Source organism: Mustela nigripes, chromosome 1 (genome assembly GCF_022355385.1).
Source record: "Mustela nigripes isolate SB6536 chromosome 1, MUSNIG.SB6536, whole genome shotgun sequence".
Lineage (NCBI taxonomy): Eukaryota > Metazoa > Chordata > Mammalia > Carnivora > Mustelidae > Mustela > Mustela nigripes.
Window position 1 is genome coordinate 70,644,488 of NC_081557.1, and position 10,138 is coordinate 70,654,625.

Sequence of the window (10,138 nt, forward strand, 5' to 3'; positions counted from 1 at the left end):
ACAGCTTGAACCTGGAGGGTTGTACTGTGACTTCACCCTGATTAATAGGGTTATAGAGATGGCAGCTGAGAGAAGTAGTGGTTACTTTTGCCTTTTGGATGAAATAATTATGCAATACTTTCCTGCATTGGTAGGGTACTAGCATTAATAGGTAAGGCTGGGCAACATCTATAGGTCCAGAATATTTAGAAATATCTGGGAAGTTAACATTTTGGGGACATCCTCCTAGATATTCCCATCCTCCATGTCAGGATCCCTGATTTTCCAAATTAGGGCCATGGCTTCAGAATAACATATCAGTGTTGGTTGGACAGTCAGCTCTTGATCTTCAGTTGTTCAATGCTCATTCCTTTCACACGCTGAAGGTTTCTCTGCATGCTACAAAAGGAACTCTTGGACTCTCTCTCTCTCTCTCTCTTTGTTTTTTTTTTTTTTTAAGATTTTATTTATTTATTTGACACACAGAAAGAGACAGTGGGAGAGGGAATACAAGCAGGGGTAGTGGGAGAGAGAAAAGCAGGCTTCCCACTGAGCAGGGAGCCTGGTGCAGGACCCAATCCCAGGACACCGGGATCAGGACCTGAGTGGAAGGCAGATGCTCAAAGACTGAGCCACCCAGGCGCCCAAACTCTTGGACTTTTATTCTCAGTAAATAGCTGTTAATTATCCTCAGCTTTTAATGATCTGCCTACACACCAAATCTATTATTTTTATTTGTATTATCATACCCACTAGTCCATTTTTCTCCATCAGCATTGTCCCAGCTCAAAACAGAAGAAAGTTTTGACAGCTGGGCTGCCATTGTGTGCCAGGAGCTATCCTCACATCACCTACCACCAGGGATGAAGTCTCCATTCTTAGATAGTTGATAGATAATCTTAGATAGTTGATAGATAATCCCACCTCCTAAAGCCATTTTACAGCTTGCTTCCTTACCCCCACCACTCTTAGTGCCAGCTGTCATGGGCTGGGTTTTCTGGGAAGCAGACACTCAGAGGGAGTTCGGAGCACAAAAGTTTTATTGAGGAATAATGTTGGTAAAAAGTAAAAGGGGTGAAGCAGAACTGGGTAAGGGAAGAAATCAGACAGTAATACAGACCTAGAAAGGTCTCTGATAGCCCAACAGGGAGATCCAGATCAATGATCAGCAATGAAAGGAATTTTATGTTGTACAGAAATGGCTAGGCCCTTATATCCCCTCCTTGCTCTTTCATTGTTTGATGACCATGCTGAGAATAGCATGATCTCAGATTGAAAGCCCAGGCAGGCTACTACAGAGCTTAGCACCTGGAAGGTATCCTCTAAACACCTTCCTTACAATGGGGCAATGTGTACTTTCTTGCAGGGAAATCTGAGTGACCTTTCTATGTCTGGTATATCTGAGTATACAGTTCATTCTGTAAGGTATTGGAAAACTGTTGTCTAAAGTGGTTGTACTATCTCATACTATCAAAAGCAATGTGTAAGAACTCTTGTGGTGTCACTTACTTACTGAGACTTGGTTTGGAAAGTATTTAAATATTGGTTATTTTTATGGGTATGTACATGAATCTCATTGTAGTTTTTTTTTTTTTTTAAAGATTTTATTTATTTATTTGACAGAGAGAGATCACAAGCAGGCAGAGAGGCAGGCAGAGAGAGAGAGAGAAAGAAGCAGGCTCCCGGCTGAGCAGAGAGCCCGATGCGGGGCTCGATCCCAGGACCCTGTGATCATGACCTGAGCCGAAGGCAGAGGCTTAACCCATTGAGCCATCCAGGCGCCCCAATCTATATGTTTCTTCTTACACCAATACCACTCTGTCTTGATTACTATAGTTCTACAATAAATATTAGAAATAAACAGCGTAAGTCCTCTAACTTCTTTCTTCTTTTTCAAAATTATGTTGTCTATCCTTTGTTTTGTGCATGTCCATATATATTTGAGTATCAGATTGTCAATTTTTACAATTGGTTTTGAGTGAAATTTATATAAACCTATCATCTAATTTGGGAGAATTATTAATAATATCAAGTCTTCCTATTCTTGAACATAATGCATCCTCTTACTTTGGTCGATACTTCCCTCAGCAATATTTTGTCAATTTTAGTGTGACGATCTTTACATGTGAAGTTTTTGAATAACTCATCATGATTTTTAATGCTGTTTTAAATTGCATTTTAACTTGAAATCCCTATTATTTGCTGATGATAGATAGAAATACAATTGTTGCTTTATATTGACTTTGTAGCCTCTTATATTAAATTTATTCAATTTTAGCAAGATTTTTTAGTTTCTTTAGATTTTATACAGAAATTATAATTACTGTTATTATTTTTGTCATAGTTTTTAAAACATTTATTTATTTATTTGTTTGTTTATTTATTTATTTATTTATTTATATGAGAGAGAAGATGAGTGAGGTGAACAAGGAGACAGGCATAGGGAAAGGGAGAATCCTAAAGCAGATTCCCTGCTGAGTGAGGAGCCCTCACAGGGGGCTTATTATGACCTAATTCAAAATCAAGAGTTGGCCACATAAGCAACTGAGCTATATGGGCACCCTAATTATTAGTATCATTATTATTAACAAATGAAAGAGTTTACTTACTCCTTTCCCATTTATATGCATGATTGTACTCCCTAGAATCCCCAGTGCAGTCTTGAATTGGAATCTTAACAGTGAACATTCATGCCTAAATACAGATCTTAGGGGGAAAGTGTTCATTCAGTCTTTTTCAAATAAATATGATATAGTTAGTATGGAAACTGAAAATGAGACTACTGTTCTCTGCCTCATTAATCTCTCCTTACAACTAGAGTGGGAAGTGCCTCCAGGCATAATACCCATCTGGTGGTCAAAGGGCTTATCTTACTATTTTTGTCTTCTCTCAAAACAGCTTACAGTCCAGCATTGCCTATTGTCCTGTGTCTGAAACTGTTGTTTCCTATGTTGTATCCATGTTCTTTTTGTTTACAGTAAGAAAGTTGGTCTGGTACCAGTTACACAGTAATGGCTAGATGCAGAAAGCACCATTTATTTTTAATACAGATTATAGAGGGAAATTTATAGAGGAGATGATCTGGGGAGGGGGAATCACTTAAGTATTATTATTGGAGGATTCTGCCGCAGATCCTTTTGTAGAATCCCTCTCTTGTGAGAAGTCATTTTGAGGGGGAAAAAGTCAGATTTTATTGCTTGGAACCAAGTGCAGAATTAAGTGATCACTGGCATTTTTTTTTTTTAACCTGTCCCACACCATCATCTTAATCTTTGATATTTTCCATTTCTATTGCAAGAAGATGCAAGTGAAGATAAACAGAATAAAATAAGGGAAAAATTGTTCTAATAACTACAGTAGAGTAATATTAATCCATCATTAGCCTCTCTGCAGCAGAGGGCTAGCATCTAAAAAATAGGCAACTTCAGGCACATTTTACTCTTCCAATCACATGAAGATAAATAGTTTCAAAGAGTAAATTGACCAAGCAAAAGGATGATATAAGAAAGGTAATCTTGTTACCTGTTTGGTTATCTCCATGAAAGCTTGATTTACTGGATCATAGCTTCAAATCATACTCTAATCTGAAATTAATGGCTGTCCTTCTTTTGGGAGACAAGGGAAAGGAAAGCCGTAAAATATTCTGAGAAAACTATTTTTATTTATATTTTTATTATTATAGTTCCTTTACATCCTAACTCTAATCTATTACCAAGGCTCATCAATTTTAAGTCCAAAAGACTTTCCTTTTTCCCATCGTTATCTTTCCTTTCCATCACTACCCTAGTTCAGACCACAATAATTCCTTACCTGATTACTCCCACAGCCTTGATCATCTGCTTCCGAAATCAGAATTTAGTATATCCAAGTTCACCAAAGTCTGAAGTGTTTATGGATTACCTCTGAATTGTCCTAAATGCAGATTCCGAGACAGTAGGACTGGAATGGTCTAATTCTGCATTTCTAATAAGGTCATTGCTGATGAACTACTGGTTCATCAGCCACATACTGAGAAGCAAGTGTAGTCTCTTCCTTAGGCATCAACATTGCAGACACTCTCTACGATTCTCAGATTCTGTCAGCACCACTGAAATTCAGCAACAGCCCAAGACTCTTTACAGAATTTAACTTTCAGATTCTCAAGAAAGGCATTTCTTGTTCTAATCACTGGCCATGTGTCCTGGGAGACAATGACAACCAGAAACTTCTTGCATCATCAAGTCTCACACTCTGCGGATTTGCCCATCAATAGTATCCAGATGTGTGGATGGGATAGGGGTCATTGGATTGCTATGCTCAGCCTCACCATTTCCTCACCCAAAAGCTCAACTAGCATACATAACTCTGATTTGATTTCTTTTCTGGAGCAATACAGGGCATTCCTCCTTTAAATACTAATGAGAATTGAAAGAACCTGAACATCCTATGCTCTTTTTGGAATAACCTTGTTGGGGCAGAGGCCAATTATTTTAAGTCTTCTGTTTAAGCCATTGTCAATAACTCTTGGTAACTAATAATTACACAAATTTTATTTTTGTTTTTAATTATTTAGTAACTGTTTGAATCAGGCACTGGGAGAAATCTGTATTAGTTTATTTGATCTTCAAAACAATCCTATGAGGATTTTATACATACACACACCACACACACATACACTGTAATTGAAGAAACTTAGGCTTAACTCACCAAGGATTTGAACCTCAATATAAGGAACCTATAAATCCATACTTTTTTGTCCCAGCCTCACAATATGCCTCTCTTGTCTATTCATATCATGTCTATGAGATGCTTTCTCTCTGAGGAAAATGGAATTGTTTCCCTAGTTTGGGCAGTATTAATTCAGAATGTAGACTGGGAATATGTGTACATTTTGGAGTTTTGTTTTGTTTTGTTTTATTTTGTTTTCCTGGTGAGACTGGAATGGCAGGAGGAAGCCAGGATTGATATCTGGTCAGATATGGAGGGATTCTTGACACAAGTTCTTCCATGATGGGGTCAAAACATTCATTTTTCTAAACTGCAATTGCCTTATCTGTAAAATAGAGATAAAAAAAATATTCTCACAATGGAAATGTGAGAAATGAGTAGTATAGTGTATATTAAATGCCACATATGAAGGCTATTCATTATATAGATTATATTTTCACCTCTATATGCTAGAATGATCAGTTTTTGATGACATATAATACAATCTCCAATTGTAATTTTTGATTTATCTCTTTTTTCTGTAATTCTGTTAGTCATTGTTCTGAGACTGTAATGGTAGGTATGTGTATGTTTACGATGACTATATCTTTTTGTTCATTGTCCCTTTTCATAATATATAACAAATCTCCTATGTCTCTTCTGATATCTTTTGTCTTAAATCTATTTGTGTCAATTATTAATATTTTGATTCCAGCTTCCTTACATCTTTGATGTATCACTTCTTGTCCTTTTGTTTTTAATCTTTCTGGTAAAATCTCTGTATTTAATACTTGACTCATCCTTTGAACTATACTTTTACTCCTAAAAAACATATCTGAACATATTTGTCTTAATGAGTGATTTGACATTTTTTTTTGTATAAAATTAATTATTAGGATTTATTTGAAATTTTATTTACATATTCAATTTATTGTAGTCTTTATGCTTCCTTTTTTGCTTTCCTTTTTGCTTCCTTCTTTGAGATAGATGACATTTTCTTCACTGTATGTAAGCACTTGTAATTTTGTTTCTTAGATGGTTGTTTTTGACTGAAGACCCTTGTTCATCTTTATTCACTGCCATTGTTTTTTAAAATACATCATTATCCAAAGAAGAAGTCAAACTATCACTCTTTGCAGATGATATGATACTATATGCAGAAAACCCAAAAGGCTCCACTCCAAAACTGCTAGAACTTATACAGGAATTCAATAAAGTGCCAGGATATAAAGTCAATGCACAGAAATCAGTTGCATTTCTCTACACCAAGAGTAAGACAGAAGAAAGAGAAATTAAGGAGTTTGTCCCATTTACAATTGCACCCAAAACCATAAGAAACCTAGGAATAAACCTAACCAAAGAGGCACAGAAATCTATACCCAGAAAACTGTAAACTACTCATAAAAGAAATTGAGGAAGACACAAAGAAATGGAAAAATGTCCCATGCTCCTGGATTGGAAGAATAAATATTGTGAAAATGTCTATGCTATCTAAAGCAATCTATACATTTAATGCAATTCCTATCAAAGTACCATCCATCTTTTTCAAAGAATTGGAACAAATAATCCTGAAATTTATTTGGAACAAGAAAAGACCTCAAATAGCCAAAGGAATATTGAAAAAGAAAGCCAAAGTTGGTGGCATCACAATTCCAGACTTCAGGCTCTATTACAAAGCTGTCATCATCAAGACAGTATGGTACTGCCACAAAAACAGACACATAGATCAATGGAACAGAATAGAGAGCCCAGAAATAGTCCCTCAACTCCATGGTCAACTAATCTTCGACAAAGCAGGAAAGAATGTCCAATGGAAAAAAGACAGCCTCTTCAACAAATGGTGCTGGGAAAATTGGACAGCCACATGCAGAAAAATGAAAATGGACTATTTCCTTACAGCACGTATGAAAATAGACTCAAAATGGATGAAGGACCTCAATGTGAGAAAGGAATCCATCAAAATCCTTGAGGGGAACACGGGCAGCAACCTCTTCGACCTCTGCCGCAACAGCTTCTTTCTATGAACATCGCCAAAGACAAGAAAAGCAAGGGCAAAAATGAACTATTGGGATTTCATCAAGATCAAAAGCTTTTGCACAGCAAAGGAAACAATTAACAAAAACAAAAGACAACTGGCAGAATGGGAGAAGATATTTGCAAAAGGCATATCAGATCAAGGGCTAGTATCTAAAATCTATAAAGAGCTTAGCAAACTCAACACCCAAAGAACAAATAATCCAATCAAGAAATGGGCAGAAGACATGAACAGACATTTCTGCAAAGAAGACATCCAGATGGCCAACAGACACATAAAAAAATGCTCCATATCACTCAGCATCAGGGAAATACAAATCAAAACCACAATGAGATACCACCTCACATCAGTCAGAATGGCTAAAATTAATAAGTCAAGAAATGACAGATGCTGGTGAGGATTCAGAGAGAAGGGAACCCTCCTACACTGTTGGTGGGAATGCATGCTGGTGCAACCACTCTGGAAAACAGTGTGGAAGTTCCTCAAAAAACTGAAAATAGAGCTACCCTATGACCCAGCGATTTCACTACTGGGTATATATCCTAAAGTTACAAACGTGGTGCTCTGAAGGGGCATGTGCACCGGAATGTTTATAGTAGCAATGTCCACAATAGCCAAACTATGAAAAGAACCTAGATGTCCATCAACAGATGAATGGATAAGGAAGATGTGGTATATATACACAATGGAATACTTTGCAACCATCAAAAGAGATGAAATCTTGCCATTTGCGACAATGTGGATGGAAATAGAGGGTATTATGCTTAGCGAAATAAGTCAATCGAAGAAAGACAACTATCATATTATCTCCCTGATATGAGGAAGTGGAGATGCAATGTGGCGGGGTTGAGGGGTAGGAAAAGAGTAAATGAAAGAAGATGGTATTGAAAGGGAGACAAACCATAAAAATCTCAATCTCAAAAATCAGACTGAGGGTTGCTGGGGGAAGGGGGGACAGGAGAGGGTTGTGGGGATATGGACATTGGGAAGGGTATGTGCTATGATGAGTGCTGTGAAATGTGTAAACCTGGTGATTCACAGACCTGTACCCCTGGGGATAAAAATACATTATGTGTTTATTAAAAAAATTGATTAATTAAAAAAATACATCATTATCTATACTTTCTCTACCAACTCAAATAGTCCTAATTCTCTCCTGACTCCCTTCTTTTCCTCTCCATTCCCAGTCACCAAAAGTTTTTTGTTTTTAGTCCTTTTCACTTTTTCTTTTCTTTTTTTTTTTTTTTTTTGGTCTTACCTTTTTTATAGACATCAGCAAACTTCATCAAAATAATTGAACACCTTAATTCATATATCTCTAGTAGCATTTCCTATGTCTTTTACTATTTTAGTATTTCCTCTTAAAGTGTTTTACTTATCATGGTAAATTATTTGAGGCACTTTATGAGAAAATACTTTATTACAGTTTTACTCATGATAGAAAATTTGGTTCTGGGTGCCTAGGTGGCTCAGTGGGTCAAGCCTCTGTCTTCAGCTCAGGTCGTGATCTCAAGGTCCTGGGATCGAGGCCCGCTCCCTGCTAAGCAGGGAGCCTGCTTCTTCACTTTAATGTAAGAGATCTCCATTTCCTTCTTACACTTTGGGTCACTAGTGATAATTTTGATGCTATTCTGATATCTGTTTTTTTTGTTTGTTTGTTTGTTTTTTTGTTTTGAGAGATAAACTGCTTTTTCTCTTAGAAATATTTAGGATTTTATTTTCCTATTTTGAAAATGTTCTATACTATGTCTAAATTTTTCTTTTTTTCTCCTATCTGATGGTTTAAGCTCAAACATCTTTATCTTGAATGTTGGATTTTATACTTTTTTTTCATCTATTTTCCCATTTCTATTTTTAATTTTCTCTCCTTTTAGGAGGACTATTGTGTATTCTGATGGCTTAAATTCTACCTTTCATGTCCTTGTCTCTCTTTTTATATATTTTTAAATGTCTTCATCTTTTTCTGATGTCTCCTGGGCTCAAGTTTCAATCTTCTCTTTCACTGTTCTTTTCCCCCAAATTGAATTCCCCTTGCTATTTTTCCTATTTCACACTTTAAGTAATGTCTTCATTCCTCATTTCAATTAGTACATTGTATACCTAATACTACAATTTATTTTTATTTTTAATTTTTTGTCTCATGATGCCAATATCTTCCCTTAACTTCTTTTGAATATTTATTATACATATTCTAAATTATTGGTCCTGTGTTCCAATAACTCTGTTTTAAATAGTATATGCTATTCTGTTTGTTTCTTTTTTAAGATTTGTTTTTTGTTTTTTTTTTCCAGTGAGAGAGAGAGAGAGAGCAAATAGGAGGGACAGGAGAGGAGAGAGAGAATCCTGAGCAGACTCCCTGCTGGGTGTGAAGCCCTACACCAGGCTCATCCCACCACCCTGAGATTGTGACCTGACCCAAAAGAGTCAGATTCTCAACCAACTGAACTACCCATGCACCTCCAGTTTGTTTCTTTTGAAATAAGGTACTCTTAGCAAGTCTAGGGTATTGCTATTTGAGCTTCTAAAGTCCTATTCCCCGGGGTATTAGGTGTTCTGTGTGGTTAGCTGTACTGGGGAAGGATCTAAGGTCAGGCCTGGTTTTGTTAGTTCTAATGAGTTTAAGTATAGGACAACTAACACCATAAAGTACAAAATCAATTTTGATCACTTTCATTTCTTATCACCCCATGAAAAAAATAAATTGGCAAGGTTTAAAATCTTAAAACCTTAAACAAAAGCTTCGTTGGAGAAGGCAGTCTGCAGGTGCTTTATAAGGAGAAAGAGTAGTGTAGAGGAATGGACACTCATGGATTGTTTCACTAGTGCCTCACATGGGAATGGTTTTGCTCTGCTCATACCTCCCCAACCTCCTGAACTGGAAGATACAGTCTGGAAGAGCTAATACCGGCATTGAAGGGAATGACAGTCTCAAGGCCACATGAGAACGTGGGCTAATGAAGTGTGGGATGCATTTTAAAAGATTTTTCTCAACTTCTTAACAATTCTGATCCCAGGGGTGCCTGGATGGCTCAGTGGGTTAAGCCGCTGCCTTCGGCTCGGGTCATGATCTCGGGGTCATCGGATCAAGTCCCGTGTCGGGCTCTCTGCTCAGCAGGGAGCCTGCTTCCTCCTCTCTCTCTCTCTCTCTCTGCCTGCCTCTCCATCTACTTGTGATTTCGCTCTGTCAAATAAATAAATAAAATCTTAAAAAAAAAAAAAAAAGATTTTTCTCAACTAATCCTTTTTTGCCACCTCATCCACTCTCTACCCAGCCAGCAGTGGCTATCCTCCCATACCATCTTGATATCCACTAAGGTTAGTTAACCATAGCCTGAATTTTCCTTAAAACCTCTCAGGTGGGGGTGCCTGGGTGGCTCAGTGGGTTAAGTCTCTGCCTTCTGCTCAGGTCATGATCTCAGGGTCCTGGGATCGAGCCCC